At 31.6% G+C, this 25,492-nt stretch overlaps 1 protein-coding gene across 1 annotated transcript in view; it reads left to right on the top strand.

Moving 5' to 3' along the window:
- Nucleotides 1-232: 232 nt before the first annotated feature.
- The window catches only part of GJE1 (gap junction protein epsilon 1), a 202,824-nt gene continuing 177,564 nt past the window's right edge, over nucleotides 233-25,492 (top strand). The window contains exons 1-2 of the mRNA XM_074309679.1: nucleotides 233-453; nucleotides 16,986-17,043. The gene's annotated coding sequence lies outside the window, so the exon portion shown is untranslated. The remainder of the gene's footprint in view (nucleotides 454-16,985; nucleotides 17,044-25,492) is intronic.

Genomic DNA, 25,492 nt, shown 5'->3' with positions numbered 1-25,492 from the left:
TAGATTCCAAAGCTTTCAAGTACTTATACTATCCTCATATAAAGTACAAGTTGGTATCATTTTCCCAAGTTAATATCATATATATGCCTTTCTCTTCTTATAAATACTGGCAGCCTTTCTGTTTCTTACTAATTTAATGCTTTCTTGTTTAACCCAAATATATAAAGCCATTGGGTAATGTTGTCATGGCAATAGAATGACATTCTTTGAAAATCAACTTCTTCCTTGTGCCATATATGGAATCATTTTAGTCTGAAGTAGTACTTTTATTATATAGTTTCCAATTCTGCCATTGTCTCAAGAATAAGATGCCCTCTAGAGAATGAGATGTATCCAGGAAATTATTCCAATTGGGAACTAAGAGAATTGATAAAGGAAAAAGATATCCCTCATTAGGTATAATATATTGTTTTGGCAACTGACTATTCAGTCCCTTGAGCTAGAAGAAACCAGGTAAGAGTTTGATAGTCTAATTCATATTTTTTTCCACAAGTCATTAATATAAAGAGCAATTACCAAGATACACTGAATGAAAACTTATACAATTAATATTTCTGATTGCATAAAATAAAGTTTTCATGGATTATTATGATTTATTACAAACTTCTATTCTGCTATCCAATTGATAACATTTAAGAAGTCTGCTTTGAACAAAGCAGAGTACTGGGGATAGACAAAAAAAGGAATGAGAGAACTCTTGGATATCTTAAACTTTAGTGAAAGAATAAGAAAAAATATAAAACAACTAAAATTATATATTTAGAGGGAAATGTGTCAACAAACACAAATGAAAATTAAAAAGTTTTAAGAACACACTAATGTCCTTTGCTTCTGACAAAATTAACTTGTATATATTTACATTGACTTGGAGGCAGGACTATAGACCTAAAACTGTAAGAGATTTCATATATCTAATCCAACCCAATAATTTTACAAGACATTTGAGATAGATTATAAATCTTCCTCTGATCCCAAAAATAGCATTTTTCCATTGTATTAGAAAGTAGACTCTTTAAGAGAAGAGACTTTGACTTATGCCTCTGCATTTCTAATGCGTATATCATAGTAGATGCTTAATAAACGCTTATTGGTCGCTAGGAAGAGAATTTTCAATCAGGAGACAGTTTTGACATTGACCACTATTCAATTTTCATTCACTTTTTAAGTTGATGACCAACTTAGTAGTAGCTAATCTCTCTCTAGCTGATATCCATATTGAAGCATTTTTCTGAGAGACAAACCCTGGACTAAGGCACATGCTGCACATATGGCAGCAGATTTAATTTTCCCAGGAATAGTCATCAATAAATGTCACTGCTCACACAATATGGTTTGACTCAATAACAGCCTAGGGCGATTAATGCTGCATAAAATGGTTGATAATTATTCTCTAGCACCTTCATGACTACAATAAACAAAAATAAAGAATGACAGTTACATTTTCCCCCTCTCTTTCTTTGACACATCCATCATATAGTTTGAGAAGAAGCCTCTTTAAATGTGTCCAGACTTCAGATAACACAGGTTTTGCTTGAGGATGCAAATTCTAATTTTTTTGCTTATGTTCAGAAGAAACTGGTATGGAGAAGTATTTTTAAGCATTTAGAGGTAAGCAATGAGAATATAAAAAGAAAATTGAGGTAATATCTACCTTCAATAAATTTACCTTCTAATTCTAGGAAACAAAATATAAAAGGATTTATACATGATCATGTTCAATTCATGGCAGATGGAAAAATCAGGCAGTATGGAAAGTATTGAGTCAAATGACAAGGACCAGAACACCTCTGGGAGTAAAAGAAGAGCATATAGTCCCTAAAAGAGAGTTTAGCGGCTACAAGAGTTGTAGAATAATATTTACTAAAAATAAAGAATTCAAGACCTGAACTCAGATTGTAAAATTTCTATGTCCCACTGAGAGATCAAGACTAAGTGACATAGGAGATAGGAATAAGAATGTTATTTAAGAGGATGTGGAGAAACAGTTAAGATATATCTACAGGGATTGGCTGTTTTCATCAACAGGAGTAGGAAAAATGGAAAAAAATGGTGAGAGGTGGAAGAGATTTAGAAAATCATCAGAATCCATCATCTTGCTGAAAATCAATTAGGTCACACAATAGGGTAAGATATTGATACTTGTAGGAAATAGCATGATAAAATATCCTGAGTACAAAATACCTGAATCCTAATTATTTAAAAAATTATGATAATTTGGAAAAAACACAAGTCCAAAATCATGCAAACAGACATTCTCATTCATGAAATTACTAGAAACTGGAATTTATCACCACTTCAGTTAGATGAGAAAATATGTCCTGTAGATTTTTCAGAGTGGACATAACCAATTTCTAGTTTGTATTTTTGTTTCTCAGAGGAAAAAGGAATTTATTTTTGGAAAAAGCATGAAGGTGAAATAATGAATGCTACATACCTTCTTATTTTCATTTACATAATGAATAAACTAAATGCAGCCTATAAGTATACACTACCCTAATCAAGAACCAGCAACAATTCAATAGAAATAAAAAGCAAACTTTTAAGAAATGATAGATGAACAATCAACTCAACATCACAACCCTATCATAAATCTGTAAACAGTGAGAAACAGTCTTACACATTATCCAGTTCCACTAATTAATTTTATATAAAATAAAGCCTAAAGAAATTAACATAAGAGTCATAGAAATGTGTCCTCATAGACATATATGTAGATACATGTATGCATGTATGTGTACATATATATTATATACACATATGTCATAATATATTTTGATATACACACACACACACACAACACACACACAAATACCAAATAAAAGCTCACAAGACTGAAGGAAATATTTGAAGTGGATTATGAAAGCAAAATATATTTTTGTGAGTTTATGTGTTGTGGTTAAGAAAGCAGATAAACATTTTAAAATACATGATGAAAGCATCACAAAAACACATTTTCATTATTTTATACCTTTAAACAGATGATTTAATTCAGTACAAAAATGCTATAAATTAGATAGATGAAGTAATAAGATATTTCCTTATAAGATTTTTCTTAATTTTTAATTTCACTCAACTGGCAGTAGACACTAATCTCAAGTAGGATAAAGATCCTGAAAAACTAAATTCAAATTCAACCACTTCCCAACTATGTGTCTTTGGGCAAATCACTTAATCTCTATCTTCTTTAGTTTCCTAAGGTAAAAAATGGGTACAATAATAGCACATACCTTCTATGGTTATTTTGAAGATAAAGTGTGATATTATTCTAAAATACTTTGTAAACTTCAAAATGTTATATAAATGCTAGTTTTAAGCAGCAACAGCAGTAGGAGCAGCAGCAGTAGCAATAAGAGTATGATTAATGGTAGTGGTGATAATAGTAGGAAAAAAGTAGCATCAATAACAGTAGTAATAGTAGTGGAAGTAGTAGTGATATCAGTAAAGTAGTAGTAGTAGTGGTAGTAATGGTGGAAATAAAATAAAAGCAGCAGGAGCAGCAACAGCAGTCTTATAAAGCTTATGAGATTCCCTGTTTCTTTCTCTATTAATGAAACAAAAGATTTATCAAGTTCAAAAAAAAGGACATATTAAATCAACTTTACTAGCTTTTACTTAAAGTTTAAACATGATTTTTCATATGAGCATAAAGAAGTCTTTTGTAACAAAAATAAAGAAGCATCATAAAACACTTTTTACTAGATTCATACAATGCAAATCAATCTATAATTATGAAAATCCTTAAGGTTAACAATAGGAAAGAGAGCATAGCTGGAAGACATAATCCATAACTGCTGAAAAAGGAAAATAATTTATTTGTAAAATGCAAACATTTTGATCTATAAAAATGAAAATATATGGGGCAGCTAGGTGGTGCAGTGGATATAGCATCAGCTCTGAAGTCAGGAGGACCTGAGTTCAAATTTGATCTCAGAGACTTAATACTTCATAGCTGTGTGACCTTGGGCAAGTCACTTAAATCCAATTGCCTCGGCAAAAAAAAAAAAATATATATATACATATATATATATATATATATGTACTTAAATGATTTCATACAAAACTTCATTTTTTAAATATACTTTTTACTCAGGTATATTTAAAGTTCAGACTATGGAATGTGAATAAAAAAGAAGGAACACGTATACTCATTTTGACAGCTCTTGGATAAATAAAACCATTGAATCCAAATATGAAATGAAAATATCATATATTTATTCAGTGAAGTATAATAATGTTTTAATTTATATTCTTTATATGTTATCTTTTTGTTCCAACTCATTCACAAATATGCTTTTGAAAGATAAGCCAAATATGAGTCATATAAAATAAATATTTGTTGAATGCAACTTAGTTAAAAGTAATCTTTCTAGTCAATCATATATTTTTGTTATAATTTCAGAGAAGATAACTTGATATTTTAAAAAAAAAAAAAGGTAGGGAAGGGACATAGGGGAATAAATACAGAGTTACAAGGCTTGAATTCAAGTTATGGTTAGGTTAATTAGTAATTTTGTGATCCTGGAAAATTCAATTAACCTCTGTAAACCTCAACTTATTCATCATTTCGCATATGGGATTACCAGAGGAGATTCCAAGAGTCAGAGAAGACATAAAAGACAATGAGAATTAAATTTTAAAAAGAAGGAAGGAGGGAAAGAATGAAGGAAGGGAGTGATAGAAGAAGGAAGAGAGGGAGGAAGGTGGGAAAGGAAGAAGGAAGAAAAGGAACAAAAAGGAAACAAAAAGAGAGAGTGGAAAGAAATATACATGGAAGTATATCTGGAATCTACATAAGATCTCTCAGAAACAACTAAGGCAACTTTCATTTTTATACCAATTCTTTGGAAAGAATCTGCCAATTGTTCATTAAACACAGCTGAACAAAGAAACAAATATTGTCAAATTGTGGGAAAAGGTTGAAAGAATCCTAGAAAAGGGCAAGAAATTTTCCTATAGATAAAACCTCCCTCAGGAATGCATAGTGACAGATCTGGCCAGTGAGCAAATAAACAATCATGACAGATGGCAATGAGTTAGCCACAAGACTCAGCTGCAAAGTGGGCACAGAATTGAATATCTCAGTTGCAGCAAGAATAAAAGACAAGGAGTTTAGAATGATCTGCAAATTGTGTGCCAAGGGTTAGAGACCATCTGCAACACTCCCCTAGACTCTATGTCTATTTGGCAAGGACCATAGCATGATATGATGTCTTTCCAGATCCTGCATTTATCATGTGACTGAGACTCTCCAAAGACTTGTCAAATCTTATAACCCCTATCCATTTCAATTTTTTTTCCTTATGGTGACATATAAGATACTACTCAGAGATATATAGAAATTATTTTAGAAATTAGAAAAATCTAAGCAAAAAATAGGGCACAAGTTTTATTTTCATCATTTTTTTTTTTTTTATTGAAGTAGACAAAAGTGAATTTTGGGAAGATACAGCTAACAATAAGTTGGGATCTGAGAACTTTTTTTTTAGTTTTCTTTTGGGATAATAAAAATGGTAAGTTCTTCTTTAGAGATGGAATACAACTAATAAGAGCTAATAAATATTTGTTTCCTGGTGACATGAATCTGATGAGGAAGGAACAGTTTTGTTTTTCTCTCTATGTATATTTATTCTTTTAATTCATAAAAAGAAGGGCGTCCTAGTGATTAATTTTATCGATGCAATTAACACTGGACAATAGACAATAGATAGGACATGAAATTCCTAGTGTATATATCATAGCTGCATCTAAAATCCAATTCTAATTTTGATATCAGCTATCTATCCATTAATCCATGATGGCATGTGCATGTGCATGTGCCTGTATGTGTGTATCCATTACATAATTTTCCTATGTCAATCTTTCTATTCTCTGAATTTTGTTTGACAATCAATCAACAAACACTCACCTACTATGTTCCAGTCAGGCACTGGGGATACAAAACTAAAATGAAATACTCTTTGTCTCCAAGGAACTTTTATACTATGAAGGGACAATGATACACACACACACACACACACACACACACACACACATATATATATATATATATATATATATATATATATATATATATAACACATATATATGTACATACATACATATATATATATATACATAATAACATACCTATAAAATTCCTGTATGTGTATATTGTGTATGTATACACAATGCATACAAATACGTATATATACAAAATATACAAATACATGTATGTGTGTGTGTGGATATACACAAAATACATAAAGGATCAATTTTAGTCAAAAAAGGTATTAAAAACAGAGGGAAGCAACAAAGACTTCATGTAGAATGTTAAATGTTTTTCAGGAAAACAAAAGATTCTAAAAAGGAAAAGGGAGATTGAAGTATATTTTAACCATGGTGAATAAGACTATTAAGTTAACATTGCTAAATACAGACTGAGTGTCTTTGATTACTGAGAAGTTGTAGTATCCAATTCTTCTGTTATTTTTAATAACATTCATCTACATGGAGTGATTTAAAGCTAAAGAATTAGTTATACCTTTTAACAAAGAAATTAGGCTCTCTATTTCCTTCCCAGATGTTTTATAGTCTCTTGCCTCTTAGAATACTATGACTTCCTGGAGAAAGTAATAAAATCACTACTTCAGATCTCTCTAACTATTTATCTTAGGGTTAAAGTTCATATGGTTATCTCTAATCAGACCTCTGAACTTTAGTAGGTTAAAACTGAACATCTTGGTGATCTAGGACTTTGGCTCCAAATATAAAAGTCTATGTTCTGAGGCACTTCTTACTAAGAGTAAAGAAATTTTCTTTTCAAAATCATAACTCATTTCTTATAAGGAGGAGATTTGGGAATTAGGTAAATGTTATACAAAGTTACTTGAATAAAAAGTTATAGCTCAGTCTTTGAAAATAAAAGAAAATTTGTCTATTCCTACTAAAAGTAGCAAGTACTTGAAGCATGTATTTTAAATAGCAATTGCTTATTTATTTATGTTTTAGGAAAAACATTACAAAATAATTAAAAATTCTTCTAAGCAATTTGACCAAATATTCCCATGAATTACTTTAATTTATTCTGCCATATTGATCTTTTCCTCTTTTCTGGATGTCAGTGGATTGAATTGAATGTTTCCCCATTGTCATCAGAAATATTCCAAAATGATTAGTATAAGCTTCATTGTCTCTTGGGAAATGTGAGTATAGGCCATTGAGGCTACTTTTTCATATCTTGACTTCTTTATATTCTTCTCAACTACCAAAATAATAGGAACAAAAAAGTAGATATAGTAATCCTACAAAGCCCCCACACAACTGAAAAAAAGAATCAAACACTGATGTAACAAGATATCTCTGCAAAAATATCAACCTGATAACTGGGAGAAGCTGTCTTAATATCATAGGTGGACATAGCATGCAGGTAAAGATAGATTCCATCCCATTTAAACATATTAGTAATGATTAATTATTAATCCTTTCTAAATAGTTTATATCTACTATATCTTTTAAGTTAGAGACCATAAGGATACTAGAATTGTCACTGAAAGATCATTAGAGGAAAGCTTCCTGCATCCCCCCCCAAAATAAAAAACTCAAGAAACATTATCTGTGAAGAGATACAATGATAGCACCCACTTTCTAACCTCTATGCACAAAAAAAAGTTTACAGCAAATTTCAGCTTGAAAAGATACATTTAATCTTGTAAATCGTGACTATAAAAAGAAGTAAAATAATATAACATTTCAAAAGTATAAGCTTAGCTAAAAGAGATAGTAGAATTGCATTGAATATGACCAAAATACATGCCTATGGGGAATCTATCAATCAGTAGAAGAAAACATAGAGGGGGAGACTTCTATGAAAATCAGTGAAGATAATTCATTTCTATTGAAATAGCTCAGATATAATTTTATGCATGAAAACTTTCTGATCATCTCCCAATTACTAGGGCCTTTCCCAGCCTCATACCTTATATTTTCATAGAGTAAAAATTGAGCACAATGTCTTAGGCACTGTGATATAGATGCATTAAATTTTATTTTATGGTATAACTATTATTGTAGTTTCCCCCTGTGAAATATAAGCTCAATGAAAATAGGGATCATTTGATTTATTGTATTTGTATCCTCAGTGCCAAGCACAGAGCAAATGTTAAAATAAATATTTGATTGATTCGCCCAAGATCACTAAACTAGTAAGTTTGAACCTTTCTCTTCCTAACTCCAGGAATAATGTCTTATCTGTTCCCACAAGACTTTGAAGGAGGGGGTAAGAGAAGACAACTTTTCTTGCTAGAAGTGGCACAAAGTTTCTAAGAGAGGGGACGGGAAAACGTGACAGAAGCAGACTTCTTGCCAGGGCAGGTCATTGGTTTTATTTGCCCTGTTCCAGGAGGATGAACTAGACAAATCAAAAAGCAGGGCTCTTTACTGATGTGGTCACCCAAGGAGAGTATGGGTAATGGCCAGCTGAAGGGCTTGGTAAAGAGATTCTTGACAGGGTCTTGCAGTGCCACCCAGTGGTTAGAAAAAATTTATAGATTAAATGGTCAATCAGAAAACAGAAAGATGGAAGAGATAAGATTTTGAATGACAATATCATAATTCAAAGATCACTTCAATCTAGAATGATGAGACAAATTTGAAGTCCTACTCATGGTCAGTTGGTTTTTCAGTTGATCATATTTAAGCCAAATGGAGCATGGGAAAGACAAAGTTAAATGACAATTCACAAGAGCTAATTTGAACTGTTTTAGTGACTGCTCAAACCTCACTATGAATCAAGAATATGACAGAATAATTAAGAAAACTTATATAATTTAGTCTTGCATTGAAAAAAGCACAATAATGTGAAGAAAGGAAATGTTCTTTCTAAATTAGAGCTGATTTTCTGAAATTTTGCCCTGCTTTGAGGCATTTTATTCAATTTTATGTTTCATAATGTTTAATTCACATTAAGTAACTATTGTGTGTCAAATAATAAGCAATTGTTTCTTAGGATACTACTATGTTCCAGATGCTGCAGTATTGTCTCAGGATATAAAGAGCAAAAGAAAACAATGACAGTGCTTAAGAAGTTTGCATTCTATCCAAGGAGACAACATATACAAGATAATTTGAAGGATAAAAAACACTAATGTTTAGGGAGATCAGGATACAAAGAAGGTGGCACCTGAATTGATCTTTGAAAGATGATAAGAATTTTAAAAGATAGAAAAGATGATAAGAGAGAGAATTTCATGCATATGGGCAGTCTATGTAACGGATTGAAACTAGGATAGAGTGTCCTACGTAAGGACCAGCAAAGGGGCCAGTTTGGCTAGAACACAGAGCATGTAAAATAGTTGAAGGGGAAAGATATAAGATAAAACTGGAAAGGTAGGTTAGACACAAGTAATAAAAAGCTTTAACAGCAGAACAAAGGAGTTTTTATCTGATCCTGTAGGTAATAAAGTACCAGTGAAGTTTATTCAACAGAGGAATGACATAGTCATATACATGCTTTAGAAAAATTATTTTAACAGCTATGTGGATAGAAAGGAAAATAGGATAATAAGACTGGAGATTGTCCATGTGACAATCACATGAAGAAATTGGTGATAATTATCTAGAGAAAAAAATGGATGGGAGGGTATAATGATTATTTTCAAGTAGTTGAAAGACTACTATATAACTACTATATAACAAAGATTCTAGACTTGTTCTACTTGGCTTTAATCAATAGAATCAGCAGCAATAGGAACTAGAATCCAGTAAAAGTAGCTTTAAAATTGGCTAAATGGGGAAAAAAACTTCTCAAAGACTATCTAGAAATTGAATAAGCTTCCCCAGGACACAGTATCTAGTCTATTTCTCAAAGACTATCTAGAAATTGAATAAGCTTCCCCAGGACACAGTATCTAGTCTATCTCTGGAGGGGTCAACTTTTTGGAGACAAAATTCATTTGAATTGTCCCATCCAAATCAAGCTTTGTGATTTATAAAAATGATGGGATTAGATTCTATCAAAGTTTCTTTCTAGATCCCACATTTTGATCTTCTTTGAATCTCTAAAATATGGGTCAATAATTTGTTTTATTATTAGTGTATATTTAATGTTAATGTAATATTGAATGCTAAATTAGAAATATTAAAGTAAAAACTTGCTTTCAAATATAGAGTTGTGTAAGCTTCTGTGGCACTAAAATACTTGTATTTGTGTTATACTTATGTATATGTGGTGTTCTCCTATACAGACTATGTGGATTAATGGGAAAAGCATTGTCCTTGGAACTGGAAAAAAATCTGAGTTTGAAGCTACTTAACACTTACTAGAAATGAATTCTTGGGAAAGTCATTTGATCACCTTAAAACACAGTTTTCTCATTTTGAAATTGGAGATAAGCATTTATTTCTAAGAATTGCCTTAAGGAGATGTCTTAAAAATGTCTTAATTTCTTTATGAAGCTGTTTCATAAAACGACAAAATCATAAACCATAAAAGAGCTATTTAAATGTCAATTGCTATTACTAGTATATATGTATCTTGCTTTTCCTTATATCTCTCTTTGAATATGTACCATTAACATAATAAATCTTTTAGAATATGTCTTGACTAGGTGAATGAATGAATGGAGTAGCTGGAATAAATAAATTTTGCAAGTGTTGTGTCTTATCAATGTGCATCTTATCTATTAAGCTATCATAAAAGTTAGAATTGAGCACAAGTGGATATTAACATTGTTGCCTTTATTTTGTGTTATTTTTTAAAAGATAAAATTGTATAGTTCATCCATCCTCCATTTTTTTTAAAATAATAGTTCTGGTTTCATTTTTTGTTTTATGACATTGATATCTATCTACTATAGTATCTTTTTCATACTTTGAACTTGGAATATATGCCACAAAGAAAATCCGAGTGATTTCTGTTGTTATTCACTTGATAATGACTTACTTAAATAGTTAGATTTGGGGGAAACTTAGGTCTTACATCTTAAATATGAAATGGAATACAAAATTACCTCTAGATAGCACAAAACATATTTATTTTGATTACTCTTTCATAGCATGACACCTTATTAAATGACAGCTGTCTCTAAGTTGAATGCTACTAGTCAAAAAGACATCATTCATTTTCTCTTTTAATATCAAAAATATGTTTACAATTTTAAATAGGAGGAAGATTTTAATATTTGTAATATTTAAATTATTTTAACCAAAGTCATTATATAACAGATCACTTCTCCTTGGCAGAAATAGCTCCTAATCCATACTGCATTTTCAAACTTTAGTTTATAATTTTTTGGAACTTCAAAAATGTCTTCTCAAGGGTAAAATATGAAGTATTTATTAAGTGCCAAGTATGTGATCATCACCGTGCTAAATGTTTTACAAATTACAACAACCCTGTGAAGAAAGTGCCCTTATGAAATGTAGTACACACATCAAGTAGGGTGTCTAGATTTTTCTACATTGAGGTTGAATGGTAGCTTAGTGAATAGAGAACTAGTCCTGTAATCATGAGCATTCTTGAATTCAAGACATTCATTTAAATATATTATCTAATTATGTAACTGTAGACCAGTTACTGTCTTGCCTCAATTTCCCAAAAATCTGATTTTCTTTGGAGTTTTCAATGATACCTTCCCCAATTGCCTTCTCCTCCTTGTCTTCTCTTCTGCTTCAGCTTCCTTCTATGTGTTATTTCCTCTGTTAGATTTTAAGATCTTTGATAGAAGAGACAATCGTATATAGATTTGTATCTCTGGATCTAAGCAGATTGTGACACCTACTAAGTTTTTAATAAATGTTTATTGACTGAGTAACTCAGTCAACAACAAGTACTGAGATGTGACTTCACTAACAAATAGACAGGTGAAAGGTACTTCTCACATATTATCAAAGAGATGTCACCAATTATTTCAACATTCTGCTAGTGAATCTAGCTATATATTTCATAGGAAAATGATTTTCATGGCAAATTAAAGGGTCTCCGCTTTTAAACCTTTTTAAATTGACCAAAATATTTTTGTTATACAATATTCTTGATTCCTACCACAAGTTACTTGTTCAAACTCCAATAGGAAGATCTAATAAATTATCTTAATAGAAATGTTCCCATGTGCCTTAGAAATGTATCTTTAAGGCAAGTACATAGAATCTATCTGTCTAATCCTAGTGATATTACTCCATATAATATATTTATACTAATGCTATAACCTATCCCCACCTAATAAATATCTGTCCTTTGCATCTGGGTGATGTACAACAGTGTTAAATTTATGGTCCTGTTGATAATAAATACCTAATAAGGCATAATTGGGGAATGTATGGGTGCCAAAGGAATTTGCCATAGTGGTAGAGTACAACCATCATAGAGTCCAAATTAAAGATTGTTTTCATATAGATATGTCTTTTTGTTGGTAGCATTGTGTTTATTGTAAATAACTTATGAGTACTGCAAGGCTTCCCAAATGATATAAATAATAACAAAATAATTCAAACTAATTATCCACACTGTGGCTTGTAGCTGAATGGACAGTCCATATAACTGGTCCTCAATATACATATTTGTAAAAATAGATGAACTAGCTCTAGAGATAAATAGGAAGAAGAGAGTATCTAAAACTAATGTATTTCTAAAGAAATATCAGGATGAAATGTCTGTTTGTTTTTCTTTCAAATACCTTCAAGTGTAGATGGCATTTTGATGTTATTTTTTAAAATATTTTTATGAACTGGAAATTACATTTTAATCAAAGTAACAAAACCCATGTAAAAGGGAAAAAATCCCCTCTTTTCATTTCATTTAACACTTCTACTATTTAGAGATTTAACATTTATAGCTTACAAAGCTATATGACAGGAGCCTTAGACATGTAACAACCTGCCAGATGCTTATTCTGCTGATTAATTTTAGTTTGGCACTCCTTATCATTTTACATCAAGAATTTTCTGATGAAATAATCCTTCATATGTGCCTGCTACGAGAAATTAACATGCAGGTTTTCATTTGTCAAAATGTCAAAGCAAGTCTTTAATCCTTCTTTACATGTCTTCTACAGTATGTGACAATAAACTAGAACTTCCAACACTGAGAAAGTAATTTGTTCCCCCAAAGCAAATAGAGTCAAAACTTCTTATTCTGTATCAAGAGATGCCTTTAAAATTTAGAACCAAGAAAAGCACCTGATGAGATTACATGCTTACACAAAGAGACAATGAATGAGATGAATGCACAAAGAGACAATGAATGAGATGAATGCACAGATGAATGCATAAAAGACACTCAGAGACAGAAAAAGAGATAGAGAGATACAGACGTGGAATAGTGAATTATCTCCTGCCTAAGAGATAATTTCATTTACACCTTCAAAAAAGGAATACATATACTAGAGAAGAGCTTAATCTTCATTGATTTTCCTCTCCAGAATATAGTCCAGAATCATTTCTACAATCTTTCACTATCACATCATAAAAATATCTTCATCCCAGAAGATTATTCAGTTCCAAGACTTCTCACATTTCAAGTGCCCTGTGCTCCTGCAACTTCTCCCTCTAGTTACCTGGATTCTTCCAAAAGCTTATTTTAAGAAGACCCAAGCTAAATATTACTTTATTCCTCTTTGACTGCATTTCTGATTCTTCCAATGTTAGAGATTTGTCCTAACACCAAGTACCTTTATTCCCTTCCTGCTCCATCTACCCCACGTCCTTCCATTTTCAAGTCCCTTTTATTTGTTCTTTTCACATGAGAATGTAAGCTGATTGATGATTGAGGCTGTTTTTCTTTCTTTTTTAGCTACATTCCTAGCATTTAGCAGAATCCCTGATACTTAATATTAAGGATGGTTTGTTGACATGCCTTAAGGGCTATTGCTATTATCTAAAACCTTAAACCATAATAGATTCAATAAACATTCACCTTATACACATAAAAACATAAAATATACCAATTTTCATTTCAAATGTGCATATTCAAGTAAATCTGGAATATACACTGTCCTTTGTAAAATGATAAGAATGATTTTGAATTGGTTTGCTAGTAGTAATTTTAGAACTGTGCTGGTCAATATAGTCTTTTATTTAGTTCCCCTTGAAGTAAGGATATGACTATTAGACATTTCCTTTCTGTGCACTCAAAATTTTCTAGCAAGATTCCCAATAACCATACAAAGTTATATTAAAGCATATGTACATTAACATATAGTCATATGTTAATATATAGTCATATGTTAATATATAGTCATATATATTTATATGTATATGCATATACATATAAAATTTAAAACAGGTTAAAAACATAGACAAAAAAAAAAAAGCAAAAACTTTTGAGAGGCAAATTTTGACATGTCAGAGAAAAGGACAGGTTGTTAAAAATAATTTACCTATTTCTTAACTGCTGATAGAGAATTTGAGGAAATTAGATATTGCTTATAAACATGAAAGCCCTTATTTAACTCTTTTTGAGATAGCATGTTATACTATGGAGTGTGCTAGAACAGTAAGTAAACAAAATCTTCATTCCAGCTCTTCCATTTAGTAGCTATGTGACCTTGGATAGTGTCTTCATCTGACAAATAAGGACAATGATATTTGCTCCAATTATCTCATAGGACTGTGCAAATAAAATAAAATTATGTGTGTCTATATGTCTAAGTTTTCTGAAAAACACTAAATGGTATACAGAGGAATCTTTATTATTCCACTTAACAAGTGTTTGCTACATATTCAGTATGAGCAAGATAATTTACTGTATAAAGACAAACCAGAAACTGTCCCTTCCTTCAAAAAGCTTATATTTTCTTGAAAAGACATAATATGTATATAGATAAGCAAATATGAAATATATGCCAAGTAAATACAATGTGTGTGGAAGGGAAGAAAGGAAGGGGACAATTAGAACTGAGAGGATCAGAAAAAGGCCTCATTTGGGAGAGATAATCTAATTTGAGTCCTACAAGAACCAGGGATTGTAAAAGATAAAGGTGATCAGGATGGAAATTCTAAGCATGGTGTACCATCTGTGCAAAGGCACTGAAACAGATTAATGTCATGACAATAGAAAATAAGCTAGTTTAGGAAAATATGAAGTGCATAAAAAGAAGGATTATAAAATAAATCTGGAAACATAGACTGAAGCCAAAGTGTAAAATATTATATATTAATTGTCAAACTGAAAAACATGTTTTATCCAGGAAACCATAGGGAGCCACTGAATAATCTGTTATCAATTATCACCTTCCTCACTGTGATTTGTTATTATGGCAGTGATTCTAGGCTCTTGTAATCCAATAGAACAAAAGTGTAGCAATTTCCATTAAACTGAGAAGATTGTGAGCATAGTCCAAATGAAACTTCGATTTGTAGTCTAATGTCCAACCTACCTAATTTCAGAGAGGCTCATCAGCAAAAGGACTACCACTAGGTAATTAATTTTTTAACCATGATGACCCATAACATGGATTAAAACCACAAAATGTCTCTTATCTTTTGTTCTACTTCTCCCATCACAGTTATAAGGACAGGTTAAACATTTGTTAAATTTCCTCATGCTATTATTATATAAAGGTCGTTTCAATAGGGTTTAGGGGAAGGGAAGAGGTAGCTCAGCCCAGACACAACACAAGGACTCAGGACAGTGTGACATCCAGGCATGGGGAAGGAGCAATCTACTAGGAGCCTATTAGTCAAAATACAGCAGCTTTATCTAGTCTATCCTGGTTCAGAAGCCATTAAATCAGCAAACTAGGTGTGAAACATTCAATACAAATACAAAAGACAAATAGTGAGTTCCTGAACACCAAAATAACTCAGAAGTGGGCCACATCTACCCAGTACAGGAAGGAAATCAGCATAACTGACCCCAGATCAGAGTGAAGCCGATTTTGCCTGTAAAGGAAGCTTGGGACAATCTCCCCTTTACCCTAAGAGCTGACATCACCTTTTAAAATGAACAAAAGAAAGCTCTGACCATAGAGAGTTTTTATAGAAACAAGGAAGAACAGACCTCAAACTCTGAAGACACTAAAGGCAAAGCATATCCCAATGAAGTCTCTTAAGAGTTATATAAGTTGGTCTACATCTCACAATGCTGTCTTGGAAGAATTCAAAAAGGATCTTAAAAGAGTTAGAAGAAAAATGAGGAAAGGAATTGAGAACTCCACAGGAGAGTCTAGAAAAGGAAACACAGAAATTATCTGAAGATATCTCCTTAAAAATAGATTTAGTGAAATGGAAAAAACATATAACTACTTACAAAATAGATTTGACAAAATATAAAAAGAAACCAACTCACTGAAAAACAAAATTTGTGAAATGAAAAAAAAAAAATCCAATGAACAAAACAATCCATTTAAAAGTTCAATTGGCCAAATGTAAAAGAATTAAAAAAAATCTAATTGGAGGAAATAATTCATTAAAAATTAGAATTGAACAAATGGAAGTGAATGACAAAATGAGACATCAAGAATCAATCAAAGAAAATTTTTTTTTAAAATGAAAAAGGAAAAGAAACTGTAAAACACCTCATTGAAAAAACAATTGATCTGGAAAACAGACCTAGGAGAGACAATATAATAATTAATGGGTTTCCTAAAACCCTAGTGAAAAAAAAGCCTAGACAACATTTTTTCAGGAAATCCTCAAGGAAAATTGATGTTCTAGAACCAGAGGGTAAAATAGCCATTGAAAGAATTCACTGATAACCTTGTTAAAAAAAAAAAAATGAAAACTAGAAGGAATATTTTAGCTAAATTTCAGAATTATTAGAATAAGGAGAAAATAGTGAAATCAGATTGAAAGAAACAATCCAAATATCAAGGAACACAATCAAGAGTACCCAGAACCTAGCAGCTTCCTTTTTAAAGGATCAAAGAGCCTGGAATATGATATTACAAAGGACAGAGGAACTTGGTTGGTAGTGAAGAATCAACTATTTAGCAAAATTAAACATTATCTTTCAGAGGAAAAGATTGGCATTCAAACAAACAGGCAAATTTCATTTTATTTTTTATTAAAAGGCCATTTCTGAAGAGAGAATGTGACTTCAAATATTGAACTCAAGAGAAGCAAAGAAAGGTAAAAGGGAAAAAAACTTTCTTTTAAAAGTTAAAAAGTTTACATTACTGTATGGGAAGATGATATACTAAACTTTTGAAATATGTAACTCTGTTATGAGTATTCTTAGAGGCTGCAAGTATAATTTGATTTTGTTGTGATGACATAAAAAAAAAACTAAAGCTGGAAAGGGGATTGTATTGGAAAAAGACAAAAAGGGAGGCAAAATGAAGTAATTTACATCTCACGAAGAGGCAAAAAAGATCTATTACAATTGAGGGAAATAAGGAAGGGAGTTGAGCAATATGTGAACCTTACTCTCATTGGATTTCACTCACAGAGCGAATACCAGACTTATTTAGTTCACAGAGAAACTTCCTCTAGGGAGGTAGAAGAGGAAACAGGAAAGGAAAGGGAGAAGTTAAAAAAAAGGAGAACAGAAGTAGAAGGTGAAAGAGATAATAAAGGGAGAGCAACTGTAAAAGGGGAGGGCTGTTTGAGAGAGGTGGTAATGAAAAGCAATGCACTGGGGAGGAGAGAAAGAGGGAAAGGAAAGAGAAGATTATAACCTGGGGAAAATAAGATGGTGGGAAATACAGACTTGGCAGTTTTAACTGTGAATGTGAATGGGATGAATCCTCCCATAAATGGGAAATGAATAGCATACTGGATTAAAAGACAACATGTTTTTACAAGAAATACATATAAAGCAAGTGATACAAAAGGAGTAAAGGTAAAAGGCTAGAGAAGAATCTATTATTATCCAAATCCAGCTTTGCTAAATTTTAGACATTCATCACCTTGAAGCAAATTTGTTTGTTTGTTTGTTTGTTTGTTTGTAAATAGCAATTTTCAAAGATACAAAGTTATGAAGAGCTTAAAATCTGTATTGATGGATAGCAGACCCAAATAAGGATGATTAGCTAAAAAGTATGCAGAAGTAAGCAATCAGAATGGGAAAGAATGCCTAATTCATTTCATATGAAGATTGGTTGAAGGAACTGGGATTATTACACCTAGAAAGAAGAGAAGGAACATTGGCTCTTTTCAAAATTTGAAGGGCTATCTTGTAAAGGAGAGAATCAATTTATATGTATGCCTAGAATTCAAAAGAGCAATGGATAGCAGTTGAAAAGAAATAAATGTAAGTTTAATACCAAAAAAGAGTGCTTGGTAATTACATTTATTCAAAAGGAAAAGGAAAGCCTTTGGAAATAGTGAATTCTCCCCTTCTGAAAGACTGAGTAATTTCTGAATGACTACTCTTCCTGAATATTGTAAAGAATGAATTCTTTTTTCAGGTATAGATTGAAATAAATGGCCACTAAAGTTTGTTTGTTTGTTTCCAAGCAAAGACATTTATTTGGGCATTTACTTGGGGTAGGGGTGAAGTACTCTGCAGACTTTTCTCCTAAATAGAGGCAATACTCCCCAAGAGAGTAAGGCAAGAATTTAAAAAGAAAAGGGAGAACAAGAAAAGAGAAAAGGAAAATTGGGTCGAGCAGGAAAAAATGGAGATAGAGAGATAAAGAGATCTCAGAGTATATATATATATATATATGTAAATATATATAAATTCTGAAATTTTCTGCATTAATTTACGTCCCCACATGCTTTATATTTTGATAAACATTGGCAAATAAACAAGGTCTTTTTGCAGAATTTACTAAGTATTCCATCAAAAATTAAGACAAATTAAGGATACCATTAATCACATTCGATTCATCAGGGCCTAACTATCCCTAAATAATGAAAATGGTATGTTCCTATGAAGGTGAGAAAGACAGACAGATAGAGACAGAGACAGAGACAGACACAGACACAGAGACAGAGTAAGGAAAAGAAAGAGGGTGAGAGAGAAGATGAGATGGAAAAAGAGAGGAGAGAAGGAAACAAGATAGAGAAAAGTTTGTAATTATAAAACCATTGAACAGCACCATTCTAGATCCAAGTGGTATATATTTAAGATTTCTCCTATCCTTCCCATATCTTTAGAGTTGCACAGTCATTTTGTTCATGAGATGTTGGCTAAGCTTTTATGCCACAATTTTCCTCAAGAATCAGAGGGTTAAGAATTACTTTGTAAACATATCTTCATAGAAAGTATCTTCACTCAAAAGATATAATATGCCTAGTATTTTGCCATGAACTTGATATGAACAAATGGAATGATATAATTTATATTACATGTAAATGACACCAAAAGAAGAATTCTAAACTATAAAATATAAAAAGCTTATTTGCTCCTGTATGAGGCCCTAAGTTTTAATTCCTCAACACTGTCAACTATATTTTTGAAGCAGCCTTATTTTAGCACATAGTGAAGTCTATAAACAAAAGCATTAGAAATGAATACCTATATATAACAGTGAGAAGTTGTGGGATTTTTTATTTTTGAGAAGAGAAAGCTAACGTGCAATGGTGATCTCTTCTTCAAATCTATAGAAAACAGATTAAGTATCTGTAATATATATGGAAGAAGCAGGGATCTTCATCAGTACTGAGATTATAGATGTGTCAGGAAAGAACATGGAAAAGCAGAAAAGAGTTGGAACAGTGTTGAATAATTGCCTGCTGGATAATTTTGTGTAGGAATAGTCCTAAATATTTCATTTGTGATAACCCCAATTAAATTCAGTGACTAACACACTGAACATGAGGACAGAAAAACTAGAGTTCAAATTCAGCTTCATATACAGTGTGATACTGGCAAATCATTTAATCTCTGTTTGCCTCTGGTTTCTCAACTGAAAAATGGGAATAATAATAGCACCTATCAAACAGGGTTATTATGATATTATATATATATATAATATGTATGTATGTAATTTAATATAGTGCCTGGAACATAGCAGATATTAGATAAATACTTAGAATGTTCTCCCAAACTTTTAGCATTCTTTCACTTTGATACATAGTAGTTGTTTTTTCTCTATGTGTTTATTATTTATTCCCTCAGTGCCCTAGCCTGTGTTGCCCCTATTGAGTTGAAGTTCATGTATTTCTGACCACTGTTTTGATTGCAAAAAGAAAGCAATATACTTTTTCTTCTTCCCTATGGGTTTTGTAATAATGTTGTTCCTGACGAGAAATGATTAGGTCTCAGGCCACTACAGGAGCAATACATCAAATGCAGTAAGAGAAGTACTATTTTTAACTTTTTGGCTTTTTTTTTCTTCCTTATCACTAGCCCTTTATGTGTTTTATTTTTTTAATGTCTTTATTGCTAATAAAATGCTGGTCAATACTTTTCCTGTTTCTCTCTTGAGGCATTTGCTACAAAAACAGTTCTTTACTCTTGGTAGAAAGAAACCAAAAAGTTTATTGCCATTTTATAAATGTTGTTTATAAATGGTGCTATGAAACGTCTTGGAAACCAGTTTTTACTCAAACATATTCTACTGATTGACTCTGAATTTATATTAAACAGCCATTTTTATTAACCTTTAATGGCTTATATATCAATGCACCTTGGTGATAAATTAACAAAGAGTCATCTAGATTGATTTCAACTGCATTATAATTATTTGAGTCATAATAAATGATAACAGTAAAATTATATTATGGGAGGATGCAAACCAATAAAGTTTCTACCAATGAAATCCTACAGACCAGTTAATAAGACTCTTCTTAATCCTCATCCTCATGGCTCTTTGGAAATTTCTCAACACTGATTATGGGTTGTTTCTTTTAACAAGTCTCTTCCTTGGTTTCCATACCACTATACTACATGACATACAATACCTTCTATCCCCAATCTTCACTATCATGTTGAAAACAATCTATTTGTACATCTTCATTATTATTATGGAGAGTGGGAAGGCAACAAACATTTATTAAGTGACTAATGTATACCAATCCCTGTGCTAAATGCTTTACAAATTCTATCTCATTTGATCCTAATACACCCTACAAGATTATCTCCATTTAACAGATGAAAGCAAACAGAAGTGAATTGATTTGGCTGAGTCACAAAGCTAGTAGGTTTCCATATTTGAACTCAGGTCTTTTTCTCTCTAGGCCTTACACTCTATTCATTGGGCCATCTAGCAAAATCAAACTTTATGAATATTCTTGTATATCTTATCTTATATTGGCTATAGAAAGGATAAGTCTTTTGTATAGGCAAAGCATATATAGGTATCATAAATTCTAATTGATGATGAGCCAAATAAGGATCAATAAAAAATTAAGCAATAAAAAATAAGGAAGTTGTTTTCTTAATGCTTCTTCCATTTATTGACTGTTTCCTGAAACTGAAACTGTTTCAGAAACAAAGGATACCTTAAATTCTTAAATTCTTTTCTTGAATTGTTTAATCTTTTAATTGATCTTTATATGGTCAAGTTCCCAAGGGCAATCATTGCACCCATTTAGATGTATTCATCCAATGTCTATATTACTTTCCATAAAAAAGCCATACACTAAAATAAAGGGTTTGCTTCTGATTTTTATACATTGTAAAGAATATTCAGGCTGCTCATCAGTTATTTCTTACTTTTAGGATGTAAAGTGACTTCCCCATTTCTATTAAAGTATTTTCTAAATAATATATTCGTTGCCTCCTTATGCATAATTTATTTTTGTCAATTGACTACAGTCAATAAACTTAGTGTGCCTATATCCATGATGGGACTTTCTGTTAACTTTTGGTTGACCTAGAATTTCTATTCTTCAAAAGTTGTAGTACTCAATGATGTAAAGCCACATAAAATACTGATGTTTAAGTATTTAGATTTTTATGGTTTGGTCAGTTTCTGGAATATTTATGTAATCTATTTTGTTTTGTTAACTTTTGGCATTTTAGATTTTTGAAGTTTGATCCATCTTGGTTTTTTAGATATATATCCATTTAGCTCAGTATATCAAATTCTGAATTTTAATTTTACCTCTAGTTATGATATCCTTCTTATTTGTTAATTTGATCTGTCTGTGTGTGTCTCTCCATCTCTCTCTCCCTCTCCACTATTCTATCATCTCAACTTTAATTTTCAAAACTATTTGCTTATGGATCATTTCTTTCTCTTAAATGCATGCTGAATTCATTAATTCCTTCTTCTATTTCTATGTATTTAAGGATTAAATTTTTTTTTTGCTATTTTAATTAAATCCCATAAATTGTTTTATATTGTCTCATTAATATCATCATTAATATGTTTATTACTTCTACCATTTGCTATTGAACATACTACTTAAGAGTATCTTAATGTATTCATTATTTAAATTGTCATCTAAAAAAGATACTGTTTTTCTATGTGATTCCATAAAAGAAACTCAGACCAAATGTATAGAAACTATATGGAAATATAATCAAGAGAAACTTCTAAACAATTAAAGATGTCTGAAAACACATTGCCCTTACTTCTGCAGTACTGTGCTCCTCCTGATATGTACAAGCAGAAGTTTCAGATAGAAAATTTAGCTAGACAACCTCTAAATTGCTTAATATGAAAGATTCTATAATCCCTAACATATATGATTTATTGCTAAAGCATTTACTCTTTTTTAATGGGTAAGTCAATATTTGATGTTAATTTGTTGTATCTTATTAAGTACTACAAATCACAATTTTTACGTAGGAAATATTAGAACCACATTATAACAAAACCTATTTACATGATAAATTTCAATATCCTGTGGTTTAGCTTTAGACTATACCAAAAATTCAAATTATATAAGTTAACTTCTATACTGACCCTGCAGAATGAATGATGGAGAAAAAGCTATAATGAGGATTCTCTGCAATAAATAAAACTATTTTTTTCTTTTCATGTAATGCAATCACATAAGTACCACAGGATCCAAATATAGCCAAATGCATCTCAATAAACATGAAGAGAGGATTTTTTTAAAAGTTCTGTCAAAAATGAATTCTTTTAAAATGGAAAGAGTTTTTGCCATAAGCATGTAGAAAATAGTGTTTACTTTGTTTTTATTTAAATTAAGCAAATAAAATATAACTGTAAATAATAGTTGTTTCTTGATCCTTGGGATAGTACTCAATTTTGGCATAAGATGTAAAGTAGGTGAATATTAAAAAATGAGAATAAACAATGTCCTTTTGATGAGGTTTAGAATTGGGGATACGTAAATGAAATTAGGGTTAATTGAGGTCTAGTGGCAGGTTCGGGGTACAGGGAGTCAAATAGAGCTCCCCTGCAACCCTTTTGGATTTGGCACAAGGATACAGAGTTAAATGAGGTCTAGTAGCAGCGCAAGAGTCCTCTGTAAAGGAATTTACAGATCTGAAAACCTAGATTGATAAAAGAGGTTTATTATGGGATTTGGAAGTAAAGTCTAGTTAGTAAAGTTGAAGGTAGAGATAAAAGACACCAGAACCAGGGTTCCAGTGGACAGAGATCCTTTGGCTGCCATATTTGGGACCTCTGCAAAGAGAAGACTCCAGCTTGGCTCTTTTATAATAGGGGGCTTTGGCTACAGGCTGAAGGGGACTTGTAGGTGGAGTCCCAGGTTGGCTCCAGGCTGAGTTTCACCAGGGTTAGAATTTTACTTGAATTCAATATGTTTCTGGACTGAGCCAGATAACAAAGATGAAACTGTTTGTGCTTAGGGTGGGGTCCCCTCCCTGAGGCAGAGTCCAAGGAGGTTTTCTCCATTAAGGATTTTTCAGCGTTTTGGGGGTTTCCTCGTCACTTTCCTGGATCCAACAATCTCATATTATTGTCTCAAGCCCTTTGTGTCTACTTTTTTTGCTGTACATTATTACAGTATCTTTAAATCATCCACCCCACCCAGAATATCTTTGGTCAAAATTATGTCTCAGAGTAAAGAAAGATCATTGTTTCTACTCTTTCAACTTATTTCTATATAGTTTAACTGCTTTTATAAGCCTTTTCAATTCAATTCAATACACATTTGTTGAGTTTCTCTTATATACAAAATATTGTGCTACATACAAAAAGAAAAATGAAAAATGTATATGTCTTCTAGTATGATTTGATTTTTGTGTGCCACCACCTTTTTAAGTGGTTATCATTTTTTTTTAAATGCAATTTCTTATACCATTCCAACTTTCTCTAGAATTCATGAAACTAAAATCAGAGCCTGGATAATTTTGAAGTATCCTCCTTTATAGTTTTTGTTTTGTTTTGGGTTTCTTTTAGATTTTAGATAGAGGTTAAGTCATCCCAGGGAGTAAGATATTTTTGACGCTTGAAAAAATGAAATTTTAAAAAAATTTACATTTTAAGATTTTTAAATTTTTTATTCCCAAAAATACATACCAAGCATCCACTTTGGCTGCCAAAGTTATTTGATTTATTTATTTTGATAATTTGATATTTGAAAAAATTAGAGCATGAGATATGCTCTCACAGCTGGCTTCTCATTAACCAAACTGTCTCTGTTAAATGAATAAATAAAAATCAAATAACATGGGATGAGTTTAGGAATAAGAGACTAATAATTGGTAGAATTAGAAAAGACCTCATGAAGAAGATAACACCTAAATGCATCTTTGAAAGAAGTTAGGAAAGTAAAGAAATGCATCTCAGGAATAGAAAATTCCTGTGTTCTATGTGCCTGGAGGCAGAAGGCAGGATTTCCTGTGCTACAAACATCAAGTAGAGAAAGTTTTTTGAATTCAGAGAGGGTGAGAGGAATAAAGTACAATCTACCTGGAAAAAAAACAAAACAAAAAAACATATAGAAGAGCTTGATCCTACCCTAGAGGCAACTAGAAATCTCTGAAGATTATAGAACAAGGGAGTGATTTAGTAGGGTATGTGGTTTAGGGATATCAATTTGTTAGTTATATGGATGATATGTTGGAGAGCTAAAAAATAAAGAAAGAAAGAAAGCTTAGCAGATAATAGCAATACTTCAGGTGAGAAGTAACCAAAGACTAAACTATGCTTATGCTCATAGGAGTAGATAAAAGCTGACAGTTATAAGATGTTATGGAGGTAGAAATAATTGGATTTGGCAACTAATTGAAAATGGTAGCTTGAAAAAGTTGAGGATAACTTTAAAATAGGGAAACTGAATAACTTGAATGATGTCCTCAATAAAATAGAAAATTAAGAGAATGTTGGAATGGGGGAAAGATAAGAAGACCTATTTTGGGATGCTGAATTTGAGATTCCTATAAGACATATATTGATGGTAATATCCAAGTACCTGGTGAAAAGAAATGTTTCTTGAGAGAGAGATGAAAGTTGGCAGGCAGATAACTCGCTTTCCACTTAAATCCTAACTCATTCTACTGTTTCTTCCCTTTTGCTTTCTCCCATTAACACTAAAGAAATGATTCTCTTTTTACCTGAAAGATGATTTTTTTTAATTAAAAAAATGGAGGATCCCAATATGATAGTTCTTTACCTTAAGTAATGGTCAACATGAAGAATTAAGAAAGGCATAAGAAGAGATAGAAGGAGGCAAAGTAAAGTAAGCAGCAAAAGAGAACAATATGCATAATTACTTCAATAATGTAAACTGAAAGAACAAAAAC

Source organism: Sminthopsis crassicaudata, chromosome 4 (genome assembly GCF_048593235.1).
Source record: "Sminthopsis crassicaudata isolate SCR6 chromosome 4, ASM4859323v1, whole genome shotgun sequence".
NCBI lineage: Eukaryota > Metazoa > Chordata > Mammalia > Dasyuromorphia > Dasyuridae > Sminthopsis > Sminthopsis crassicaudata.
The sequence above is the reverse complement of the archived record's forward strand: the minus strand, read 5'-3'. Positions and strand labels throughout refer to the sequence as shown.